This window comes from Pongo pygmaeus, chromosome 15 (genome assembly GCF_028885625.2).
Source record: "Pongo pygmaeus isolate AG05252 chromosome 15, NHGRI_mPonPyg2-v2.0_pri, whole genome shotgun sequence".
Lineage (NCBI taxonomy): Eukaryota > Metazoa > Chordata > Mammalia > Primates > Hominidae > Pongo > Pongo pygmaeus.
In genome coordinates, this window is record NC_072388.2 from 64,826,002 (window position 1) to 64,851,486 (window position 25,485).

The 25,485-nt window shown below is 40.8% G+C and overlaps 1 long non-coding RNA gene across 1 annotated transcript in view; it reads left to right on the plus strand.

Moving 5' to 3' along the window:
- Window positions 1-9,653: 9,653 nt before the first annotated feature.
- The window catches only part of LOC129012677 (uncharacterized), a 44,311-nt gene continuing 28,479 nt past the window's right edge, over window positions 9,654-25,485 (plus strand). The window contains exon 1 of the long non-coding RNA XR_008493676.1: window positions 9,654-9,736. This is a non-coding gene — a long non-coding RNA (uncharacterized LOC129012677). The remainder of the gene's footprint in view (window positions 9,737-25,485) is intronic.

Sequence of the window (25,485 nt, forward strand, 5' to 3'; positions counted from 1 at the left end):
CTAAGGCTGTTGTAGGTGTATGTACCCTGCATCATTTTACAAGTGGATAGATGTAAAAATTCATTCCATTCTGAACCCTAAAATCCCAACTCAATATACCTCAGTGTTCAGCTCCCCTGGAGTCTTGAAGACACGGTCAGGTTTCAGCACAATTCTGTGCCCTGGGGCAGGCTTCCACTGTGTCATCAGGTTCACAAACAAACCAGACACAGAGGTTTTCGAGGGCTTTTCCCACACCTAGTTCTCCTGCTGGAAATTGCTCTTATTGAGCACTAGCTCTGTTCAGAAACATGTCCCTGCTCCATTTCCATGGTTGCCACAAGCTTCCTTATAGAGTTTTCTCCAGAGCAGAAAAGGATTTTCTGCAGGTGATTTTCCCCTTTCTATGGTAATTCCAAGTCTCTCTTCCACCCCACCCCCAACTCTTCATGCTCCAGTAACTGTTAAGAAAAACCTCTCTCTGATCCTGCTGTTACCACACCTCATGGAGCCGGCTTTGGCCAGCAATTGTGATGCTCCTGACAGCGTTTCCATTGTCAGCTCTTTTAAATCCCAGCATCTGCAGCCCTTTTTCTCTCTGCAGTATGGTTTTGCTTCCCTGACATGCCGCCTCTGCTAACAACTGCTCCAGTTTCTCTACTACCGGTGCTGTGGCTTTTCCTGTCTGTCTGGGCCCAGTCACTCCTGAGGGGGACAGGGGTTGGTAGAACAAGTAGAATAGTGGAATGGGTTCAAGTCACCACCTGTCACTGCCTAGCTGGGAGACACTGGGAAGTTAATTCACCTCACTAAACCCCAGTCTCCTCATCTGTAAGAAGAGGGTTGTTGTAAAGGTGGAATGAGATAATCTAGTGCTTAACACAGGGTCCAGACAGAGTAGATAAATAATCTATTTATATGAGGTAGGGTAGGCTGCCTGAGAGCAAGCATCCTTGTATCCCACATCTGTAAAGGTCAGATAAAACCTCTTAGAAATCAAAACATTAAATCCCGAGAAAACCTTTCTGTTTTCAAGGAATCCTAACAAATACCTTCTGATATAGTTTGGATATTTGTACCCACTCAAATCTCATGTTGAATTGTAATCCCCAATGGAAGTAGGGCCTGCTGGGAGGTGTTTGGATCATGGGGGCAGATCCCTCATGGTTTGGTGCTGTTTTCCCCAATAATGAGTTCTTGCAAGATCTGGTCATTTAAAAGGGCTTGGCATCTCCCCCACCTCTCTTGCTCTCTCACTCTCATGCTCTCTCTCTCTCTCCCCCTTCTTCTCCCTCCTTTCTCTCTCTCCCTCTTCCTCTCTCTCCCCCACTCCCTTTCTCTCTCCTGCTTTGCCATGTGACATGCCTGCTCCTTCTTTACCTTCCACCATGATTGTGAGCTTCCTGAGGCCTCCCTAGAAGCCTAGCAGATGCCAGCATCGTGCATCCTGTAAAGACCACAAAAACCATGATCCAGTTAACCCACACGCCCCTTCGCAGTGAATCTCTGCTCTGTCCCTTCACAGATCAGCTACACAGTTCTGATTTCTGAACACCATAGATCACTGCCTGTTTTAGTCTTCTTTGGCTGAGCAAAGTGCTTTTGAAAGTCATTCACATTGTTGATGGATCAGTTGTTTGTCCTTTTTTATCTCAGAATATGTTATTGTATAAATATACAGTTGGCGCTTTGTATCTGTGGGTTCCACATTCACAGATTCAACCAATCGTGATAGAAAATATTTGAAAAAAATTACATCTGTATTGAACATATACAGACTTTTTTTGTCATGATTCCCTAAATGATACAGTATAACAACTATTTATGTAGCATTTATATTAGGTACTGTAAGTATTAGCTATTATAAGTAATCTAGAGATGATTTAAATTATATGACAGGATGTGCATAGGTTATATGCAAATATGATACCATTTTATATCAGGGACTTGGGCATCTGTGGATTTTGGTATCTGCAGGAGGCCCTGGAACAAATCCCTTGTGGATACTGAGGTACAACTTATTGCATTTTGCTTATTCATTCTCCTTTTGATAGAGATTTAGGTTGTTACTAATTTAGAGCTATGAATAAATTGCTATGAACACTTTATAATTCTTTTTGTGGATATATGTTTTAATTTCCCTTGTGTAAATACCTAGAAGAAGAATTTCTGGGTCATATAACTGATAGGTGCTTAATTAGAAACAGTCAGCAGTTTTCCAAAGTGATTGAACCATTTTAAATTCCCACCAATAATGTTTGAGAGTTCTAGTTGCTTCATATCTTTGCCATCATTTGGTGTTGTTAGCCTTTTAAATTTTAGCCATTCTGGTGAATGTGAAGTAGTATCTCATTGGGGTTTTAATTTGTATTGCCTTGATAATGAAGGATGTTGGACACATTTTCATGTTGTTATTGAATATCTTCATTTGTGAAGTGTCTATTTGCATCTTTTGTCCATTTTTAAAAAAACTGGGTTGTCTGTTTATTGTTGAGTTGCAAGAGTTCTTCGTGTATTTTGGGTAAAAGCTCATTATCAAACCTACGTATTGTGAATATTTTATCTCAATCTGTGCTTTGCTTTTTAATTGTCATAATGGTATTTTATATGAACATAAACTTTATATTGAAGTTTTTAATTCTGATGAAATTCATATGGTCATTGTTTTCTGTACATAAAAAAGATTTGCTCATCCCAAGTCAAGATGTTCTCCCATGTTTTTTCTTAGCAGCTTTATGATTGGAGTTTTTCTGTTTATGTTAGTGATCCATTTAGGATGGTTTTTATATGTGATGTTGTAGGAAAGAAAAAATATATGTATTGTTAACCCTCATATGTTCTTAGTTGAGACATTCTTTTGAAAACAAAAGTCAGATTAACAAGAGAAAAACCTGCAGAAGTCTAGTGACACGTGTTGTGCTCGTCATGCAGGAGAGGCCTCAGTTCCAAAGCATCCCTGCCAAGGCAGCATCTCAGGAGCCTTGCCTAAACAGTATTTTAACAAACAGTCATAAATTCTGTAGTGACAAGACAAAGGAGAGGACAGTTTCTGTCTTTAAAAGGCAGGAAAATGTGGGAAGTAAAATCTGTTCCCAGATTCATCTGGTGCCTGCTGGTATCTTCTCTGGGCTGATAAGCAAGTGCTGTCTTTAGCAAGGAAGGATTTCCCTTCTGCCATCAGGCAAGTAGAGGCTAAGGCAGAGTGTTCCCTCTGTGTTTACAGTGTCTTTAACTTAACAATCCTCCTCATTTTGGGGAGAAATATTTTGGTTTCCTTTAATGTGAAATAGAGGCCAAGACACTCATTTTTCCACACGAAAATCTAGTTGTTGCATTACCATTTGTTAAAGAAAACTTTGTTTCTCCTCATTGAATAGCTTTGACATATTTTTAAAAAATCAATTGTCTATATAAATGTGAGTTTATCTCTGGACCCTTTAGTGTGTTTTATTGATATATTTATTTATTTGTCCTATGCTAATACCACACCTACTTGTTTATTGTAACTTTACACTACATTTTGAAATCAAGTTTTATAAAATTCTCTACTGTTGTGTGTTTTTTTTTTTAAGCAAGATTTATCCTTTTCCAGACTTTTGTATTTCCATATAAATTTTAGAATGGGCTTATCAATTTCTAAAAAACAAATGCCTGGTAGAATTTTGACTGGGATTGTGTTGAATGTAGAGATCAATTTGGGGAAAATATGAACATTGTATAACTCTCTGTTTAGGTCTTCTTTAGTTTCTTTCAGCAATGTTTGTTCAGTTTTATACCTGTTTAAGGCAGGAGGGTAAGACCGATACCCATTACTCCATCATGACCATAGCCAGAAACAAATTACTGATTCTTATACTTTAAACTCTACTCTTGGATTTACCTCTCATAATGGCTTCATCAGTGTCTACAAAAATGCAACCTGTTTGCAAAGGGAGTTTCATTCAGAGAAGTGAGGCTTTCAGGGGCCTTAGGAAACCTTGCTCTACTCAGACAGAGGGTTAGATTCTATTAGTTCAACTTTAATGTTGCAACAACAGTTGCTATGAGCCATGTATCCTAGCTATAGTAAACCGCACAGTGATCATTTCTCAATGAGAACACTCTATCTAGCCCCCAGACAATGTATCCATCCCATTTGGACAAGTATTTTGGTTGGAATCCTGGTGTTTCTCTCTCAATATTTTAGATTCTCAATGTTTCTCTCTGAATGTGACCTACCCAAGTAAACTTTTAAAATATAAATCAGATCATTTCATTCCTAGGATTAAAATTCTCTTATGGTTCCTGTTTGTTATCTATTGCTGTATTACAAACCATCCCCAAACTTAGATGCTTAAAACAGCCAATTATTATTTATCATAATTCTGTGGATCAGCAATATAGATTGGGCTTAGCTGGGCAGTTCTTCCATGTGGTCACTTACTATTTAGTAGTTCAGTTGGGGATTTCTTACATAATGGCAGAAGTGTTTCAAGAGGTGAAGGTAGAAGCTATAGGAACTCTTGAGGCTGAGCCTTTGGAATTAACATATTGCTTTTGCCATTCTGAGGTCAAAGCTAGCCACAAGCCTAGTCCAGATGGCAGAGCTGGGAAAACAGAGTCCAACTCTTGAAGGGAAAAATGGCAAAATATTGTGCCTTTTTTCTCCATTTCTCACAGCTTTCCATTGTCCTTAGAATAAAGTTTAATAATAAATTTAAAATTAATGATCAAAATTTTGAAATAAAGTTCAAAATGGCCCTACATAGTCTAGCACCTGCCTCTCTATCTGAATTGACCTGTTATCAGTCTCTCCTTGGCTCACTAAAAATAAACAGTTGCACTCCATTTGGGGCCTTCTTATTTTCTGTTCCCTCTGCTTGGAATGCTCTTCTCTCAGATCTTTGCAAAGTTCAATTCCATTTTGTAATTTAGTCCACATGTCAGCTCCTCAAAGAGATCTTCTTCCCTGATCCCTTCTCCCAGTCACTCCTTACCAGCTTACCCTGTTTTATTTTCATATAGCACTTAACAACATCAGAAATTATTTTATTAATCCATTCATTCATTGCCCATTTTCTTACCAAAATTTGGATACTATGAGAGCATGGTCATCAACTTTTTAGGCCATCTCTGTATCCCCAGTGCCTGTAATAGTGCCTGACACTGAGTAGATGCTCTGTAATGATTTGTTGAATCAGTTAACATTGCAGTCTTCATCTTTATAGCTTTTGAAAATCCATATCATCTTAGAAAATAGGACAAGAGTGGGTGGAAATATGAATCTGTGTATACAAAACTGGGATTAAAAAAACCTGTAGGCTCTTTTCCTGCAATCAGTATACATTGCCACCAAATGGCAGTAAGTGCCCTGTTGGGCATTCTATCAGGAAAGATTTTTTCCTGAGATTCACATTTTGTTGTTTTCCCAAGTCCATGCTAACAAATTTATAATTAATTATTAACTACACAATGTACTTTTAAAATTGCTGACTTGAAAGAACAATAAACAATAAAGCTGTTTATTCTTTAAAAATAAACACTTAGAGAAACATTTTGTTAACTCCGTACATATTTGTTATTAGTCATCCTTAAATCTAAATCCTCCCACATAGCCATATTCTGATTTAAATGTTCTTTCGAATTTGACGTGAATGCCTCGAGGCTGATGAGGGGAGCTGGACCTTCAGGCTAGATTTCTATTGCAAAGCTTTGTGGCTTCTCTCAGCTGTTAGCTCTAGTCTCATTTAGAGCCTGCTGATGACTTAGTTCCTCCTGGGTTTCAACTCCCTTTCCTCAACGGTAGCTCTTTTACTTCTCTTCCCTAAATCAAAATTAGAAAGAGAGAGAAAAAACACCTATTTCTTTATCCTGAAAGCATAGGTCTGCCTCAGATTCTTTCTAATACAAAGAAAGCAATTTCTACTTCTCCTTAAATAAGAGTCAAATATCTCCCTTCATTCAGTTTCCTCATTGGGAATTCTTTAAACTGCTGTTTGTATACAATAGGACTTATCTTAGTGAAACCACAGCAATGGTTTCACAAGAGGCAGCTTATACAAACTGTTTTCATGATAAGAATTCCTCAGAAACTCTTTTTCTAAAGGAAAAGATAAGCTCTTAAGCAGAAAAATGAAGCAACATTTATACAAATCTTCTGATTGGGCATTTCAGCTTTTCTGCACAGCTCCGCTGAAGAATGCCAGCTCCACAGGGTGGACCTCATGAGTCAGCAGTAGGGATCCAGCTGTGAATCATGCTAAGATCTTAAGATCTCCAGGAACAAATCCTTTCCTTGGCTCACACTTTTTCACCAGGCATGTCAGGGATGCAATAAATGCTACAGGGATGATCCAGACTCTTGGCATTCCATGGCACAGCTGCTGGATCCAACCTAAAGGATAACTTCTTTCTTCTTTCTGTGAGAATAGCCCATTCATATTTTTTGCATATTGCTAACAAAATCCAATCACCCTTAACTTAAATATCTTTTAGAATATAAATGCAATCAATACTCATTAAGCTAATGTTTTTATATAGTGAATATTCATTGAATGAATGAAAATAGCCACACGTGTAATCCCAGCACTTTGGGAGGCCGAGGCGGGTGGATCATGAGGTCAGGAGATCGAGATCATCCTGGCTAACATGGTGAACTCCCGTCTCTACTAAAAATACAAAAAATTAGCCGGACGTGATGGCAGGCGCCTATAGTCCCAGCTGCTGGGGAGGCTGAGGCAGGAGGATCGCATGAACCTGGGAGGCAGAGCTTGCGGTGAGCGGAGATCGCACCACTGCACTCCAGCATGGGTGACACAGCAAGACTCCATCTCAAAAAAAAAAAAAAAAAAAAAAAATAGCCACACAGAGTTTACAGTCTATAAATGTGTTAATTTACATCAGTGTCTTCTGCTCTTTTTGGGTTACATGACACATGTTAAAAAAGGTAAACAACCCCCTAAAATATATGTGTATTTGCATAGGTTATTCAGATGTATCAATGTTTCATATATGTGAAAATATACACAAAAATGTAAATTATAAAGGATAAGATAAAAAAGAAACAATGCTTTTTAAGTAATTGTGTTATTAATGATAAAATGTTCTCACTAAACTCTTTTTACACATTATCAATATTAGAGAGAGCAATGCACTTGAAAATACTTTATGTTTTCAAATCTTGGTTTACGACTTTGTAGTATACTCATTGGAGGGTCCAGTTCTAAGTTGGGTTTGTTTGCTTGCTTGATTTTAATTTCTGTCAGAGGGAAAAAAAGATCCTTCATAGATTCATATGGAAGGCGTGCACCATTGGTCTCTCTTACTAAATTATAGTATTCATTATTGTCATGCCCAGGGTCAGGTTCCAGCCCATGCTGAGGTTTGAGGGAGTGCGTGGATGAGCAGAAAGAACACTTAGGGGGCCATAGGCAGGTGAAAGATGATTTTATTCAGCAGCAGCTGTCATCAACAGCTTTGTGACTCTGTCCGTCCTGTTTCAACTGCTTAGTCCAGTGGCTCCCACACACAGCTGCATGGCTGGCTTTCCCTTACCTTCAGGGTCAGCAGCTTAACTCTTTCTCCAGGCACAAGCGAGCTGAGCTGTGTCCTGGCCTCTGCTCTGTCTGTCTGCAAAGATGGACAGCTCTGACTGTCTCTCTCTTTCTCTGGGTGCCAGTGCACATGTACAGTGTCAGCAGGGCAATTATACCTTTTACAGACAATAGTGACTTAGAGCCAAGGGATGGCTTTCCCATGTTATGGCTACATGGCTGTGATAACAGTGGAGTTATACACCTGTGCTCTAAACTCGCTGACTCACCTCGGCCTGTCCTTGACCGAAGCACAGCCATGTTCCTTACAATTATTCAATCTTATTCACCAATTATGCAAAAGTATTTGTGAAAATTCAGCTAACATTTTCTATATTCTCTGATACCAAATTAGTTTTCTTGCAAAGAAATTAGAAGGTGATGTTTTTATATTTTTAGCAAATGTGTTCAAAATTCACTATGTAAATGACTTAAATATTAGAAAATTCCGTTTCCAAGGTTTTTAGTGTGAAAATATGAAAGTTTTTGTGGGTGGTGCTTTGTCATTTCCACAAAAACTCATCATAATGAAAACATCTGTTTTCACAATGCTGTCTTCATAGCGCAAAGCTTTTTGAAGAGCAGTTACTTTCCCATTCATTGTTAAATTGCCATTTTACATAAAGAAATAGATTAGATGTATTTATTTATTTCCTGCTAGATAGAACTCTACCAACAACTATTTGTCATTATTTAAAAGGTCAGAAATCGGAAAATATTGTATTTTTGTGAAAGCAAAATTAGCAGCACATCTTCATATATGACAGCTCTTTAGGACGTGGACACAAGATGACCAGCAAACCTCTCTGTGAAAATGCTTTGCATGATCCATACCAAATAACCTGAAGATTATATTGTCAATGATCTTATTTTTATAAAATGAATACCAACCCTAACATTTTGTATTTCTTTATGCTCTCACTATTCCAAGTGCAGTTCATGGACCAGCGTTGTCGGCATTGCCTGGGAACTCTTTAGAAATGCAGAATCCCAGGACAGGCCAGCCCTCCTGAATTACAATCTGCATTTTAACAAGATCCCCAGGTGAAACATATGCACTTTCAGGTTTGCGAGTACTGCTCTGTGAAATTCTGCCTTCTACTTCTTTGCCACAGTAGCTTGTTAAGGAAAAATGAACTAAATGAATTTCACATGTGGGACAACTCTACAGCCTGACTTTGGAATCCTTTTTTTCTCCAATCAAACCACCTTCTCCATTGGAGGTAATATTCAGTTTTCAAGATGTCATTTTCTGTGGAGAATATGTCTTCTTTCATGCCTCTTTTTTTTTATTGACTCACAAAATCAGTTCTTCTACAGTCATTATGGAAACAGAACCTAGCAATACCATTCATTTAGATAACATCTTTTCATCCCCAACTCTTACAAACCTCCCACTCTTGTTCTAGACGCATTTCTTCTAACCTTCGACAATGTTTTCTATGCATCTTTTAATATCGTTGGCTGACAAAGTAATTCATTTCTGTGTGCAGCCATATTCTTTTCCACATCTGATTTCAGTTATTTTCACAATAGAAGGAAGAACTAGAAAAAAGATGTGTGGCCTTTTGCTTCTTCTAAGTAAGAAGGCTTTAAAGAGGCTTCTTTATTGTAGTTTAGTAGCATTTTTAAAAACACTGGATTGGGTACCACATGACCTATACTATTGCTGAGGCAATTGCAGAAGTTTGTATCTGGGTTCTGAATGCTTAAAGTTTTCATGTCCTGCTAGTTATGACAATTTCAGGTACAACGTGCACTTGGGACAATTTAATGATAGTTAATGATAGTGGATATAAATATGTGTTTTAAATAGTAATCATCTTCATCATTTCAATTTTTTTTTCCCTTTTAGCTGACTTCTCTGAAGTGATCACATCACCTCACCACTGTGTCACTTTGCAGTGTGGCTGACCAAGAGCTTGTTCTTGTGGTGGGCTGCTTATCAGCCCAGCAATTTCCCTGTTGTTTTTGGTCAGTGGGAGATTAGCAGACATGACACAAGAAGAGGCTGCAGATGGGCTTGGGCATTGGAGCTTGTCCTCTTGCATCTACGCCATCACCATGAGGAAAACAAGCCTGGGCAAGTCTACCAGTCCCAGGATGAGGCTGAGGGTCCTGTGTAGCAGATAAGCTGACAGCTGCTGGAGTCCCAGGTAAGCTGACAGCTGTGGAGTCCCAGACAGGTGAGTTCAGCCAAGATCAGTGGCGCCCCTTAGCCAACCCTCAGTTGATTCCAGTGGTGGGAGCAACAACATGTATCAGTGTACTTGCCTGGGTCTTTGTGGTTGTTAACTGGCACTAGGTCTGTTCTCCTGTCTGAGGCCAGCAAATCTCCCAACTGCTGTTTCTTTGCAGGAAACTTTTAAAGCCATGTGTTAAGTTTCTGACAGTTTAGTTAAAATTAGACACTATATTCCATCAATGCCCCTGAGGAGGAATACATCACACTACACTGAATTGAAAGAAGGGGGAACGACTCATCTAGACCCCTGATTTATGTAAGCTCAAGATCCACAGGTGATAACCATGGACACCTTTGTACACTGAAGGTTTATAATTCGCAGTGCCGTGCTTTGGTGTTTCAGAAGCAGAGAGAGGTATTTATAGAATGGTTCTGCCTGAAAATAGAGAGGAGGGAGAAGGGCAGGTGATGATAACTTTCGGGAATGTCTGAAGCATATGGTGAAAGCACTCCCCATCACAGAATCACCATTCTGTTCTTACCTTTGTGGTTTAGCCCTTGGAAACCTGGCTTCATTGATCCACAAGCTCATTTCTTGCCCTTCCAAGTGTAATATGGATGTAAGCCAGAGCTGTCTTTTCCTCACTTTTGCAGACACTCCTGTCTCCCCACCCTGCTCTTTAAATTAAACTCTTTCACAGTCCAATAATCTTCTCTCATAAACAAGCTTTGGAGAGAATATTTTTTTTCTTTTGCCCAGGAGCAGACTCCACCAACTTCATGGAGGTGGTGGAGGGCTTTCCCCCTTTCAACAAAAGCAATAAAGCTGACTTTGCTGTCATTAAGTTTTATAAGGTGATGCTGACCCTATCATGAAGTGTTCTCATCTAGGCTGACTTTGCTCATTAACCACAGTTGAGTGTTAACCTTTCCGGACATAAATAATACAGCAGCACCTTGATCTGCACGAAAGAGGGGTGAATGGCTAGGCCTTTGTCTTTTTCCCTTGGGTTCTTACAAACTGCTTTTTCTTCTTGTGTTTGACAAAATGTCAAAACTGTATTTCTCTTTATCTGTGTTAAGATATCTGTGACCTCATGCTCTCTGCCATTTAACTTTGCAATGTGTGGGTGGACTGACCTGACACTGGGCTCAGCCACATGACTTGTTTTGGTCAGTGGGAGATTAGCAGGTATGACATAAGAAGAGGCTGCAGATGGGCTTGGAAATTGTATCTTGCTCTATTGCATCTCTGCCATTGCCATGAGAAAAAACAAGTCCAGGCAAGTCTACCCATCCCAGGATGAAGCTGAGGGTCTTGTGGAGGGTCAGATGAGGCTCATCCAGATCAGATGAGAGCTGTGGAGTCCTAGAGAGTTGAGTACAGCCAAGATCAGTGGAGCCAGTTAGCTGATTGTCAGTTGATTCCAGATGTGAGAGCATCAACATGTATTGGTGTACCTTCCTGGGTTTTTGTGGTTGTTTTTTAACTGGCACCAGGTCTGTCCTCCTGACAGGGTCAGTACCTCTTTCTGCACCCAGGACCCAGGCAAGCCCCCCATCTCACCTTCTCACATATGCCCCTTCTTCCTCCCATCTCATGAAACTTTGCCTCTCTATTGGCTAATTCTCATGAGCATTTGAATCACTTCAAGTCTCTTCTATCATTTAGTTCCTAATAATTTAGTTTCATAATAATTGCCTTATATCCTGTCATTCTCCTCTGGCACTTATTGCCTCCTCTCCCCATGTCCTTCACATATGGAATCTTGAAAAAGTTGTTCTTACTCTAAATTTCACGTTTTCACCTTCCATTCACTCTGCAACTCACTGCAGCTGTATTTCCTCTTCCATTGTGCCACTGAAACTGCTTTTACCCAGGCCACCAATGATCTGTTTGCCATTGATGATAGTATACACCTCCAGTAATTCTTTTACAATTGCTCTTTCATTCTGTATGACCTCTTTGTAGCGTTTGACTCTGTTGACAAACCATTTGTTCCCAAAGCCTCTCTTCCCATGGCGCCTGTGGCAACTCACTCTCCTAGGTCTTCTACTCCACTGATCCTCAGGCTGCCTCATGGGCTCCTCACCCTCATTCCATCTCTTTGATATTGGTTACTTCCCTAGGGCTCTGTTCTAGGATCTCCTCTCCCCATACCAAGGGTAATTTCATCCATATTTCATTGCCTACATTACCAAGAATAAGATGATAACTCCCAAATCTCTAAGTCTTGCCAGTTCCCTGTCCTGGGCTCCAGATACATATATCTAAGAGTTTATTGGATATCCCAAAGGCAAACATGAAATATCTAAAATTTAATTCACCATTGTTTCCCTTAAACTCCCTCTTCCCCTTTTGTTCACTATCTCAGTAAGTGGTACCATTTCCCACCCAGTGGTATAACCCAAAATCCCTTTAGCTTCTTTCTTTCCTCCTCTTCCACATTCAACCCATGTCTGTGTCCTAATTTTACCTTCCTAGCATATCTTCAGTCTGTTCACTTCTTTCTATCCCATGTCAGGTACCTTAGTTCAGGCCACTCATATCCTTTGGCTTGATTATTTATTGCTTTACCAGACTCCCAACTTGCCTCCCATGTCCACCTTTCCCTGTTCCAATCCATTTTGCACACTGCAGCCTATACCATCTGATATGGTTTGACTGTGTCTCCACCCATATCTCATCTTGAATTGTAGTTCCCATCACCCCCATGTGTCATGGGAGGGACCTGGTGGGAGGTAATTGAATCATAGGGATAGTTACCTCCATGCTGTTCTCATGATAGTGAGTTCTCACGAGATCTGATGGTTTTATAAGGCCTTTTCCCCCTTTGGCTTGGGACTTCTCCTCGCTGCCACCATGTGAAGAAGGACTTGTTTGCTTTCCCTTCCACCATGATTGTAAGTTTCCTGAGGCCTCCCCAGCCATGCTAAACTGTGAGCTAATTAAACCGCTTTTTTAAATAAATTATCCAGTCTCAGGTATGTTTTTATTTGCAGTGTTAGAACAGACAAATACACCACCTTTCTAAAATGGATATGTGGTCACATCATCCCCCTGCTTAGAACCTTTTAAGGGTATTCCATTTTCAAGAATCATACAAGGTTCTTTGTGATCTGGATCCCTGCTTATTTCTCCAGCTTTTACCTCTTGACATTCCCTTCCTTGAACTAGTGGAAGCCATAAATAGCTGCTTGGAAGTTGCTGAAGGACACCCCATTTTCTCTCTCCTTGCATATTTTTGTACCTCTAGCTCCATCTGCCTGGAACAACCCACACCCCAGCCTTGCTCTAGCAGGTCAGGTAGGAAGCGTTCCTGTAACCCCCACGTGCACTGGCACAATACCCCCTGCCTCCCTTTCCACTTATTCCATCCCTTTGCACTCAGTGGCCTCTTTCCTAGTCTATCATCTATGTGTGAGTTCCTCCAGGCAGGGATTGTGCCTTAGTTATCACTGTATTCTCAGGAGCCACCACATTTAGGAACATAGTAGGTGCTTAATAAACACTGGTTAACTGAGTGACTGAGAAAGGTAAATACATTAATGAATATGCACATGAACCATAGACTTCTCACCTGAAAGCTTCTCTACTTTGTATACTGTAGAGCTAAGACCTTTTAGTTTCTCAAAGATTTCCTCCTCTTGCTTATCATCTACAAATGGATTTTGTCCTTACTTTATTGGCACTATCTTTAGGTCCTATAAAAATGTCTTCAATTCCTTTTACTAGCTATCTCAGAGTAATAAGCTTCTCAAGTTTCCCCTATCTCTAATGACTGCCATATGGGGACATGATACGCTAATGCTCACTTCAATAAGCTGAAGTTATTGTTAAACAAACTGAACTACCTCCAGCTCACCTTCCATTTTAAAGGGCCCACTAAAATTGATTATGTGAAATAGGCTTTTAAAAAAATATCCTCCTTAAGTAGAAAATATAAACAGGGGAGGACTGTTAGCTCAGAAAATGTAAGCCTATTTGGAGACCCAGTTTATTTCGCTTGACTGAACAGGAGGTAATAGTGCCCATTGGCACAGTGCAGTCTGAACCTGTTTTTGTCCACATTAATGGATTCAGAGTTCTTGAAGATTCTGATTAAAAAATGGCTCCAGCTTCAGCTTTGAATGTCTTTGGGAGTGAGTGACTCACCTATGACATGGCACATTCATATGTCTATGTGATGGAGGTAACAGTGCACACAAGCGCTGTAGCATGAAATGTTTTGTTCATTTGTGCCATGTTTCCTTAATACTAATAAACCAGAGTATCACAATTCTACATCTAAAGACTTATTTATGGCTGCATAAAAGCTATTGCTATCACAAGGATTGTATCAATTTACACATACACAGACACAGACAGATACACATATATTTATGTAATATTTATCATATGAGTCTTCTGTGTACTATCTTCTAAGGCTATAAACAGTAAATAGCCTTAGACTGAGCATTTTTCTACACCCCCATTTGGGGTCATTTTAGGAAATGAGAGAACTGGGATCATAATCAAAAAAGAATCCAAGGCTGCAATTCAGTTTCAAAATGGGGAAGACAGCTCTGATTCTCTAGCTTTTGTTAATAGACTTCTTGAACTGTGGTCATTCAGCCAGGTGGCTTCCTTGAACCTCATTCACTGTGTCCACTGTCAGGATGAAATGCACTCTCTGAGGCCTGAAAACATAACCCAGATGGGAATGCAGACAGACAGGCAGAGGAACATGGCATCAGAGATTGCTGAAAGGGTGGTGGGGGGCTCACAGCAAATACAGCCCTAGGCAAGATATCTGGAGGACAACCCAGGTGAGCTTCTACTGGTGATTTGGGGCCAGAAGCTGTCAATTGTTTTTGAAAGTTTTGATAGGTTTTTTTGTGTGCCAGTTCTCTATTTTTTTTCTTTAAACAGAGAAACTAAACTATTGTGGTATCAATAGGGTGAATCAAAGCTGTAGAAAAGCTTGTTAGGTAGCAGACAGAAATGCTGAAATGAAAAAGCATGGGCTACAGAAAAGAATCGAAAATGAGTCTTAGAGCATGGGTCAGTTAGAGTCAACCAAAGTCTTCTAACCTGCAGCCAGGCAAGTACATTACCTGCCTACCCACCTCCACCCTGAGGTACAGGGTCTGTCTGCGTAACCCTGCCAGACCTTTCGTTTTTAGTCTGAAGAAGCAGAGTTCAGTGTGCACAAAGCTCTGAATATTTTCTTTCCAACCCTAAAACTCATAAAAACATAGACAATGGGCTTTAAAAGGCAGTGGAAGCTGGGTATGGTGGCATATGCCTGTAATCCCAGCACTTTGGGAGGCTGAGGCAGGTGAATCACTTGAGGTCGGGAGTTCCAGACCAGCGTGGCCAACATGGTGAAACCCTGTCTCTACTAAAAATAGAAAAATTAGCTGGGTGTGGTGGCGGGCGCCTGTAACCCCAGCTACTAGGGAAGCTGATGAGGAAGAATTGCTTGAACCTGGGAGGCAGAGGTTGCAGTGAACTGAGATTGCACCACTGCACTCCAGCTTGAGTGACAGAGCAAGACTCTGTCTCAAAAAAAAAGGCAGTGGAGTCTCCAAACTCTCATGATTCCATATTCCTATCAGTTAAAAATTATATTTTTATGTATTAATACATTATAAGAATATGCTAATATACTAACATAAGGTGCAACGATAAAGCATATATATAAAAATAGAGGCTAAGCAATGTATGAGATAAAACATACAAAAGGAGGTATTTTCTTCCCATACGATAGGAGAGTGCTGGGAACAAAGGGAATATCAAGAGAGTGAGAAGCTGATAAATTCTTCCAAGAGGTGATTATAAATACAGAAGGTGAAAAATATAGTGGACTAGAAATCCTGAAATCTTTCCCATTCTAAAATAAACAGGCAAACAATAACAACTTAAAATGCGGAACAAAATGTTTTAAGAATTCAGAACTTTTGAGACAGTAGAGAAAGGCTCAGAATATGAAAATAAAGTGCCTGTGGAAGCCAACAGCTGCCCTCCAGGGGTTCCTTGGCCCCATCATCTTTTCTAGAGCTGTGGGTTTTTATGGCCATGGTGGGGCAGGTGTCCAGACAATGGATCACCACCGGGTAGGGAATTGGAAGGGCAGGAATTCCCTACATGCTACACCCACTGGGAAAAAAAAAAAACACTAGGAAAAAATTCTGCTTCACGAGGGCACAAACAAAAAAATGTGACTATTTTTGCTTTGGCCTTTGGAAGATGAAAAATCTCTTTTAAATATTTGTAACCACAAGCCTGTGCCCGTACGGGTTTGGAGCTTAAACACTACCTTTGTATACCAGAAAAACCCAGAGATATTAGTTAATGAGAAATTAATTCAAAGCAACCCAGTGTTGGAAGCACCCCTGGCATGTGGCAGAAACAAATGCAAATCCTCTCTGGAGGAAAATCCTTCAACCAGACTCCTGGGATTCCCACAGATAAAAGCCTGAGAAACAAGAAGATACGAAGGGCAGAGAAGTCAAACATGTGTCTAAGTGGAGTTCCAGAGAGAGAATATAGAAAATGGGGAGAAGCAATGTTTGAAGAATAAAGGCCAAGAATTTTCCAGATTTGGAACTGCAACAAATTCCAAGCAGGATAATACAAATAAATTTATACTGTTAACCAAAAATAAAATTCTAAGTCCCCCCCACTGACAGAATGGAATCTCCTTGGCCAAGAGAGGCCATGATGGGAAGGGGGGCCCAGACATACCTCATTATACCCTCTTCCCTTAGGAGTTTAGGCACAACTGACCAGCACTAACATTAAAAGGGAGATCATAAGACTGAAAAAACAGATTCTTTGTGGCAATAAGATACCCAGCTCCAACCTAACTCTGGCATAGCGTCATATGACACACAGCAGGCCCTGAAGGAAATCAAAATATTTTACCCCAAAATACATTTCCTTGACATATTTTGAAATGGCCCTGCAAAGCTATCTCTTGTGGAGGAAATTTGCATACTGTAGAGAATCTCCTATACTTTCTTGGTCTTTTCCAAAGAGTCTGACACTTTAAGGTCCAGTAAGAGACATTTACCATCTATTCTCTCTGAAGTCTGTTGCTTAGAGGTGTCATCTATATAACAAGAACCTTGGCTCCATAACCCCCTGCCCCATCTTAACTCAAGCATTTATTTATACTGACTTCAACTCTTCAGGCAAAGCTTAACTCTCTCAACCAACTGCCAGTCAGGAAGCCCTCACTCTTCAAGATGTTCCACCTTTCTGGGCCGAACCAATGTCTATTTTACATGTATCGATTTATGTTTTTGCCAGTAACTTCTGTCTCCCTAAACTGTATAAAACCAAGCTATAACCCAATTGCTTTGGGCGCATGTTCTCAGAACCTCCTGAGGCTGTGTCATGGACCATGGTTCACATATTTGGCTCAGAATAAACCTCTTCAAGTATTTTACAGAGTTTAGTTTTTTCCATCAACAACATTTTGCCACATTGTAGTGAAACCTCTTTAATAACAAAGGCAAAGAGAAGATCTTAAAAACAGCCAGAGAGGAAACTCGGATCTCAGCAACAGCAATTGACTGACTTTAGCCTCCTCAACAGCAGTAATGGAAGCCAGCAGGTGGAGGGATTCTATCTCCAAAAGGCTGAGAGAAAATAACCACCCATCAAGAATCATATACCCTGCAAAAATGTCTTTTGGAAATATAGGAAAAAAATATTGTTCAGGGAAATGTCAGTGGAGTTTGCTACGAACAGAACCTTCTTGAATAACCTTTTTATCTTGAGAGATCCCTCTTTCTTCTCAAAGAACAGTTCTTAATCACAATGATAGTCATAGAAACGTTAGAAATAATTCCTAACGAGGAGCGTGTCCCTTCCCTTCTCCCCTCATGCTTCCTCTCTCTGTTAGTCCCCATCTTCTCAGAGCTACCTGGAGGGGATAGCTGTATTTCTTCTCTCTCCATTCCCTTATCTCCTTGCTGGAAAGGCATTAAGGAGCTACTGACATGTTGTTCTTTGCATTTCCTGAATGGGCTGTCTGCACCGGTTGTTAGAAATTAGACCCCACGGAGACATAAGTGAATCTCAGATATAAGCCCCCTTCCTGGGCCCCCAAGGAGGCGAGGCAAGACTTGCTCAGCTGACACTGAAAGAGAAGACTAATGTCCTTTGTTTTCCAACCACATTTACAGTAATTCAATTTACTTGTTACCATTTGGCATTTGGGAGCCACTAGTAGGCTGTCAGGTAAAGTGAAAGAAAAGCGATTGGGAACGCCAGGAGGCATAATTAAAATGGAGTGCTAATGACTCTGCCCATCAAAAATCCCCTGTCACTGTGCTCTGAGTGCAGCTCATTAAGCAGACCTGCCAGCTGGAGAGGAGCCGGAGCTCCTGCCCTCCTCACGGCCCAGCTGCCTGGGTAGCTCCCAGGCCCAGCGTGCCCAGTTTGTTGAGCGTTTTGTGGAGCCTGAGCTCTCGGCTGGTCCTCAGTGTCCTATCCTGAGCAGGTGTGGGGGTTCTGAAGTGAATCTGCCTCAGGATGAAACCCTGCAGCATCCTGGAGGCTGTGGAGGTTGGACAGGCTTTTCTCAGGAGTCTTGAGCATCTGTGAAGGCAAACATTTACCTCAGGATGGATGAGGGGAGCTGACAGAGGTTCTAATTTCAGCAAACAAGGAAGGCAAACTCGAGGTGACTTAGTAATTTTATGACTTTCAAATAATACAGCCATTCCAATTTCCTTCACAGAGAATAGAAGGTCAGGCATGAAGGCTGCCTCATTTTCTTCTTAGAACACACCTGATGAGGCAGAGATTATTGGCATCCTTGCTTTATAGATGGAAGACACTGAGGGAGGAAGTCAAGGGACCAAGTTCCTGTGGCTAGTAAGCTCAAAGCCTTAGTCCTTTCTATGCAAAGACAGTGTTTCATCCAACAAACATGGTGCTTCTGGCCTGCAATATTGTCCAACAATATAAAAAATAGCATCAGTTAATATTTACTGAGCTCAACCCCTGTGCCAGGAATGGCTCTAAGGGTTTTATGTGCTAACTCATTTAATCCACACTGCAACCCCAGGGAGTAGGTACTATTTTTATTCCTATCCTATAAATTGGGAAGCTAAGGCCCTGAAAGGTGATGTTTCTTGCCCGAAACCTAGAGCTGGTAAAGTGGCTGGGATCAAACTCTCCAGAGTCTTTGCTCTTAATCCCTTTTGTAAGCATAGTATTCTTTCTCCCTTCCTTCCTCTCTCTTCTATCTTCCTTCTCCTCTGTCTCTAAATAAGGACCTGCTGAGTTCTGAAATTCTAAATACATATAAAAATGTAAATTGTTTCTTTTAATGTGCAGTGCTGCCATACAGTAGGCTGTCAATCTAGATTGGGTCTTTGACTTGTTTTTCTGTGGAGAGAAGGATCAGCATTGAAGCATCTGTATCCTAAACCTGTTGCTCCCTAAAGCCCACAGCATGAAGTTTTGCAGGTATTTTGTGACTGTGGATAAAAAGAAATCTGATGGTTGGGACATAACCTGGTGCTTGGCAGTATCAGCTGGGGCTGGAACTAATGAGCCTCAGCCCCATTTCTGTGACCCAACCCAGGGTACTCTATTCTAGGGTGGGCATTTCCAAATATACCCAGGCGCAGAGCTCCTGCTGGCATCCCCATGGCCTGGACCAGTTTTTGTTCTGAAAGGGCCTGCCCAAATCTTTCCTCGCCACACCTCCCAGAAAAGCAGGTGCACAAGTTGGCCAGCCAGCAACCAAGGTGACTGTCCCCATGGTGTCCCATGTGGGGTTTATTAAACTGCAGAGCACCAATGCTTTGTGACTAGCCAGACCTCAACAGCCTGCCTTTGTCACCTGTGTCACCAACTGTGTTTCACTTCCACAGCTTTATTAGGATGCAATGGCATCTTGCAATTGCTCCTTTGTTTGGGCCCATGGACTGGACCACATGTCTGAGGAGTCTCAGTTAATAGATCTATCATATATTAACTACATGGAAACTGCCTTCCTTTTTAGCATTCAGCAAAGAAGAATGCAGGAGCAAGGAGATGCAACTCCCAATTCAACTTTGTTGTAGAGAATCAAGTCCAGGCACTGGTAGATTGCCTGGACCAACAGAGCACAAGACAGAGAAGAGGAGAGAATGAGGAAAACAGATGTTTAGAGTGACTCTGGAATTCATCAAGAAAGGAATCAAAGCTGTCATTTGGGCAGGGGGAGGTAATAAAGTAATGAACTAAAATAGCTTTCATTCATCCCACTATCCAGACTCACTGTTGTCAATAGGTGGGGTCATCCCTGTGTTGGTTATTCTCTAATTGTTCCCCACCTCCACCCATGCCATTGCTTCCATCCATGCTCTGCCCTTTTCTATACTACTGTTCCCCCAAAAGCTGCTCCTATAGACCCCATCACCCAGATCCCCTTGCACTCTGGCCTACAGTTGGTTTGGGACAATGGAAGCACCAGCAGGAGATCAGAAGATAGAAGGGGAGGAGGAGACCAGGGCATATCTTGGTTGTCCCCTCCTTGCATCAGTGTCACCCCTCTAGCAGGGGCTGAGAGAGCCTGCCTCAGTGGCTACAGCTCTCATTGGGCTCTGGTAATGGCCTGGGGTGGCGATGGCTTTCCACTGTTAGTAGTTATTAGGTATCTCAACATGCAAAGGACTGTCAGCCTGTCCCACAAGACTTCTCAAGAGAGGAAGGCATGAAGAAAATAGGAAAGACAAAGGGACGTACAGAGAGAAACTGGGAAACAGAAACAGAGAGCAAGACAGAGCAGGAGAGAAACATAGCTGATGGCATGATATGAGACCTCTCCTAGCTGCCCATTCTTGTCAGATTTCTGAAAGATCTTTGAGACAGAACCTCCTATGCAAGGCTGATGGTTTTAAAAAGCAGCAAGGATCTTGTGTGGAAATTAAGAGGAGATGACCACATGGCCTTCAAGGGAGACCTGTTATTTTCAATTTGGAAGTTATGCTAAGGCTGGCACTTAGGCAGGAGCATCTCTCTCAAGTCTTTAGAAACTAATGAAGGATAAATAATAAAGCAAAGGTTCACCTTCCTTTGGCTGCTGCTGGGTCAGAACAATCTGGGCTGGAGCAGAGTGCTGGACAGCTGAGTTCTTGACTACCCTAACCTTAATTAGTCACAGATCCTGTAGAAATTCCTAAACTCCCAGTGACTCCAATTGCCTTTCCTGTAAGACGGAATTGAGATTTAACAAACAGCACATGAAACAACTACAAAGCACTACACCAGGGCTATCTTTTTATAAGTGTGGTATCTTGTCCAAGAACAGAGGTTCTTTTAACTGTTACAATTTATAGATTTTCCAACATGTTGGAGATGATAGCAATGAGAGTTCCACCAAGAAACAGAATTCAATGAGGAGACTCTAATAAGAGCCTTCTTACAAAGGTGTGGGCAGGGTTAAGAGAACCCATAAGACATATTAAGGCACCAAGAACCTGCTAAGGGCAGAAGCCATTACCAGCCCTGTGCTTGTTACCAGGATCCTGCGAGAGCTGTGGTCATGGAGGGTCACTCGGGGTCACTCTGAACAAGGAACTTAGCCTATGTCAACAAAACCCAAAGGGATGAGAGATGGAAAATGTCACTACAAATCCTCTTTTGTTGTTTTTCTTTAAACCCCTTTTATTTATTTATTTATTTATTTATTTATTTATCTATCTATCTATTTATTTTTGAGACAGAGTTTTGCTCTTGTCACCCAGGCTGGAGCGCAATGGAGTGATCTCGGCTCACTGCAACCTCCACCTCCAGGGTTCAAGTGATTCTCCTGCCTCAGCCTCCTCAGTAGCTGGGACTACAGGCCTGTACCACTATGCCTGGCTACTTTTTTGTATTTTTAGTTGACATGGCGTTTCACCATGTTGGCCAGGCTGGTCTCAAACTGCTGGCCTCAAGCGATCTGCATGCCTTGGCCTCCCAAAGTGCTGAGATTACAGGCGTGAGCCACCATGCCTGACCAACCTCCCCCCCTTTTTTTTTTTAGTTATTTTTATTTTTATTTATTATTATACTTTAAGTTTTAGGGTACATGTGCACAATGTACAGGTTTGTTACATATGTATACATGTGCCATGTGGTGTGCTGCACCCATTAACTCCTCATTTAGCATTAGGTATATCTCCTAATGCTATCCCTCCCTCCTCCCCCCAACCCACAATAGTCCCCGGTGTGTGGTATTCCCCTTTCTGTGTCCATGTGTTCTCATTGTTCAATTCCCACCTATGAGTGAGAACATGTGGTGTTTGGTTTTTTGTCCTTGTGATAGTTTGCTGAGAATGATGGTTTCCAGTTTCATCCATGTCCCTACAAAGGACACGAACTCATCATTTTTTATGGGTGCACAGTATTCCATGGTGTATATGTGCCACATTTTCTTAATCCAGTCTATCGTTGTTGGACATTTGGGTTGGTTCCAAGTCTTTGCTATTGTGAATAATGCCGCAATAAACATACGTGTGCATGTGTCTTTATAGCAGCATGATTTATAATCCTTTGGGTATATACCAAGTAATGGGATGGCTGGGTCAAATGGTATTTCTAGTTCTAGATCCCTGAGGAATTGCCACACTGACTTCCACAAGGGTTGAACTAGTTTACAGTCCCACCAACAGTGTAAAAGTGTTCCTATTTCTCCACATCCTCTCCAGCACCTGTTGTTTCCTGACTTTTTAATGATTGCCATTCTAACTGGTGTGAGATGGTATCTCATTGTGGTTTTTTGATTTGCATTTCTCTGATGGCCAGTGATGATGAGCATTTTTTCGTGTGTTTTTTGGCTGCATAAATGTCTTCTTTTGAGAAGTGTCTGTTCATATCCTTCGCTCACTTTTTGATGGGGTTGTTTGTTTTTTTCTTATAAATTTGTTTGAATTCATTGTAAAATCTGGATATTAGCCCTTTGTCAGATGAGTAGGTTGCAAAAATTTTCTCCCATTTTGTAGGTTGCCTGTTCACTCTGATGGTAGTTTCTTTTGCTGTGCAGAAGCTCTTTAGTTTAATTAGATCCCATTTGTCAATTTTGGCTTTTGTTGCCATTGCTTTTGGTGTTTTAGACATGAAGTCCTTGCCCATGCCTATGTCCTGAATGGTATTGCCTAGGTTTTCTTCTAGGGTTTTTATGGTTTTAGGTCTAACATGTAAGTCTTTAATCCATCTTGAATTAATTTTTGTATAAGGTGTAAGGAAGGGATCCAGTTTCAGCTTTCTCCATATGGCTAGCCAGTTTTCCCAGCACCATGTATTAAATAGGGAATCCTTTCCCCATTTCTTGTTTTTGTCAGGTTTGTCAAAGATCAGATGGTTGTAGATATGTGGCATTATTTCTGAGGGCTCTGTTCTGTTCCATTGATCTATATCTCTGTTTTGGTACCAGTACCATGCTGTTTTGGTTACTGTAGCCTTGTAGTATAGTTTGAAGTCAGGTAGCGTGATGCCTCCAGCTTTGTTCTTTTCACTTAAGACTGACTTGGCGATACGGGCTCTTTTTTGGTTCCATATGAACTTTAAAGTAGTTTCTTCCAATTCTGTGAAGAACGTCATTGGTGGCTTGATGTGGATGGCATTGAATCTATAAATTACCTTGGGCAGTATGGCCATTTTCACGATATTGATTCTTCCTACCCATGAACACGGAATGTTCTTCCATTTGTTTGTATCCTCTTTTATTTCATTGAGCAGTGGTTTGTAGTTCTCCTTGAAGAGGTCTTTCACGTCCCTTGTAAGTTGGATTCCCAGGTATTTTACTCTCTTTGAAGCAATTGTGAATGGGAGCTCACTCATGATTTGGCTGTCTGTCTGTTATTGGTGTATAAGAATGCTTGTGATTTTTGTACATTGATTTTGTGTCCTGAGACTTTTCTGAAGTTGCTTATCAGCTTAAGGAGATTTTGGGCTGAGACAATGGGGTTTTCTAGATATACAATCATGTCATCTGCAAACAGGGACAATTTGACTTCGTCTTTTCCTAATTGAATACCCTTTATTTCCTTCTCCTGCCTAATTGCCCTGGCCAGAACTTCTAACACTATGTTGAATAGGAGTGGTGAGAGAGGGCATCCCTGTCTTGTGCCAGTTTTCAAAGGGAATGCTTCCAGTTTTTGCCCATTCAGTATGATATTGGCTGTGGGTTTGTCATAGATAGCTCTTATTATTTTGAGATACATCCCATCAATACCTAATTTATTGAGAGTTTTTAGCATGAAGGGTTGTTGAATTTTCTCAAAGGTCTTTTCTGCATCTATTGAGATAATCATGTGGTTTTTGTCTCTGGTTCTGTTTATATGCTGGATTACATTTATTGATTTGCGAATGTTGAACCAGCCTTGCATCCCAGGGATGAAGCCCACTTGATCATGGTAGATAAGCTTTTTGATGTGCTGTTGGATTCAGTTTGCCAGTATTTTATTGAGGATTTTTGCAACAGTGTTCATCAAGGATATTGGTCTAAAATTCTCTGTTTTTGGTTGTGTCTCTGCCAGGCTTTGGTATCAGGATGATGCTGGCCTCATAAAACAAGTTAGGGAGGATTCCCTCTTCTTCTATTGATGGGAATAGTTTCAGAAGGAATGGTACCAGCTCCTCCTTGTACCTCTGGTAGAATTCGGCTGTGAATCCATCTGGTCCTGGACTTTTTTTGGTTGGTAAGCTATTGATTATTGCCACAATTTCAGAGCCTGTTATTGGTCTATTTAGAGATTCAACTTCTTCCTGGTTTAGTCTTGGGAGGGTGTATGTGTCAAGGAATTTATCCATTTCTTCTAGATTTTCTAGTTTATTTGCATAGAGGTGTTTGTAGTATTCTCTGATGGTAGTTTGTATTTCTGTGGGAACAGTGGTGATATCCCCTTTGTCATTTTTTATTGCGTCTATTTGATTCTTCTCTCTTTTCTTCTTTATTAGTCTTGCTAGTGGTCTATCGATTTTGTTGATCTTTCCAAAAAACCAGCTCCTGGATTCATTAATTTTTTGAAGGGTTTTTTGTGTTTCTGTTTCCTTCAGTTCTGCTCTGATTTTAGTTATTTCTTGCCTTCTGCTGGCTTTTGAATGTGTTTGCTCTTGCTTTTCTAGTTCTTTTAATTGTGACATTAAGGTGCCAATTTTGGATCTTTCCTGCTTTCTCTTGTGGGCATTTAGTGCTATAAATTTCCCTCTACACACTGCTTTGAATGTGTCCCAGAGATTCTGGTATGTTGTCTTTGTTCTCGTTGGTTTCAAAGAACATCTTTATTTCTGCCTTCATTTCGTTATTTACCCAGTACTCATTCAGGAGCAGGTTGTTCAATATCCATGTAGTTGAGCAGTTTTGAGTGAGTTTCTTAGTCCTGAGTTCTAGTTTGATTGCACTGTGGTCTGAGAGACAGTTTGTTATAATTTCTGTTCTTTTACGTTTGCTGAGGAGTGCTTTACTTCCAACTATGTGGTCAATTTTGGAATGGGTGTGATGTGGTGCTGAAAAAAATGTATATTCTGTTGATTTGGGGTGGAGAGTTCTGTAGATGTCTATTAGGTCCACTTGGTGCAGAGCTGAGTTCAATTCCTGGGTATCCTTGTTAACTTTCTGTCTCGTTGATCTGTCTAATGTTGACAGTTAAACATTAATAATAATGGGTGTTAAAGTCTCCCATTATTATTTTGTGAGAGTCTAAGTCTCTTTGTAGGTCACTAAGGACTTTCTTTATGAATCTGGGTGCTCCTGTATTGGGTGCATATATATTTAG